Source organism: Mugil cephalus, chromosome 7, assembly GCF_022458985.1.
Source record: "Mugil cephalus isolate CIBA_MC_2020 chromosome 7, CIBA_Mcephalus_1.1, whole genome shotgun sequence".
NCBI classification, from domain to species: Eukaryota; Metazoa; Chordata; class Actinopteri; order Mugiliformes; family Mugilidae; genus Mugil; species Mugil cephalus.
In genome coordinates this window covers 15,970,606-15,972,486 of record NC_061776.1, presented here as the reverse complement: position 1 = coordinate 15,972,486, position 1,881 = coordinate 15,970,606, and positions in this window count along the sequence as shown.

The following is a 1,881-nucleotide window of genomic DNA, read 5'->3' as shown; positions in this document are numbered from 1 at the left end:
CCAGGTTGAGCTGGGCTATTCTCACAGGATAAGTGGGGTTTGAGTCACAATAGGCAGCGGTATTAACAGTATGTATCTTAATTTGTCATGAAGAACTATGGCCATGTTTACTTTGTTGCCCTGGAAATTCAAATATTGCATATCAGCAATAATCCCAGACCTACCAAAAAGTAGATTAGGACTGACCGTAAAGACGAAATGACAGAAATACGAATAAAGTCATTTCATCATATTTTGGTCTACTCTGTTCTGGGCTCAGTGTCAACTATGCAAGTATTTACTGAAGCATTCAGTTCAAGTGTCCACTTGAACCCTTGCACACACTCCCAGTAAATCAAAAAGCCCTTAAAAATGCTTGGTGACATTAAGAAGACGAGAGAAGTGCTCAAAGCAGATGTTCCCCACACAGCATTTAAAACGTTTTTGCAAATGTAGGACAGGAATAAACAGAAATCAGTCTGATCCAGTAAGGTTTATTGACCATATGTATATTCCACATACAAGGCTCTCTGCGTCTACCCCACCTAAGTGAGCACATTTGGAGCATTGCGTCGCCATGCAGGGGGTCCTGGGAGCAGATTGCATGGATTTAGGTAGTTCATTGAAATCAGTGGTCTCACAGTCCTAAAGCTGCTTCTCTAACCACTAGTCAACAGTTCAACCTAATAATATAATGCAAGCACACACCAAAACGATATTTGGCATATATCAAAATATTTAATTTTAGACTGTACTGTAATTCGAGTAAACTTGTCTTGAGCAACCAAGCCTTTGATGCCAAACAGTCATGTGTCTAAATCCAGCCACTAGGGGGACAGCCAGGCTTGTGGGAAATATCCCACTGCTGCAGGGACCGATGTTTCTGGAAACTGCGTAGAGTCTGTCCCATACAGCAGCTTGATGGCTTTCCTTCTGATTATCCATGACCATTCAGTATCTGTTCTTGTTTATTTTAAATGTGATTTTCGGCATTAATAGAAATTTCATTGGGAAAAAAAAAATGCAAAAGAAATGTAGATGCGCTTTAAATGTGCTCACGTGCTTTAACTTTATTGCTTCTTGTCCACACGTCACTCAGTGTCATCAGGAGACATAAAAGACAAATCACTGCAATAGACAGTGCAATAGACGTCAAACATCATAAAGACTTGTCTTTAATCATCAGCAAAATTAAGGGTCCTAAAAGAGATTAAGTGGTCCCCACCATCACCCAGTGTGGGATGTCACCCTGTAAGTAATGTAGAACTGAAGCTGAAACAACCTGCATGCAAAGTGCCAAGTACTGATTTACCCTTGCCTTTCTGCCTGACCTTGCATTTGGTGTATTACATCTTTTCGTAGCTTCTAAATGTCATTGCGACATCGCCGCACATATTTTATATAAGGGTGACTGGGTTACAAATATTAGATAACCGCCGTGATTAAAGACACCTTTGGTTATATCACTTTTTTTTTATGAGTTTCGCGCTCACACGAATGGCTGCGCACTAAAAGGTTCACCCACATTGGTCATACGCACACTTGTATAAGCGTTTAGATAAGAGCCTGCCGTGCCGAGCCGGGCCGAGCCAACCATCGTCGCTGCTTCATTCACCGGCAGCTGCGTCGTAGTGATTTGCTCTCGCCTCTCTCACGCCGGCAGTAGCCGTGGGTTTCCACGTGAAAGCCATGCCCTCCTTATGTAAAAGGATTGACAGCGTTGCGCGCCAACCACGGTGCGGAGCGGCGGTGTGTGTGTCCGCTCCGCGAACGCCATTGGCCCGGAGCGCCGTGACGTCGAGAACGACACCTCTCCGAGTCAATGGGCGCAGGGCAGGGGGCGTGGCTTGGGGAGGAGCTGGAAATGAGGGCACCGGCTGTGCTGGAGATCCAGGGTAGAGA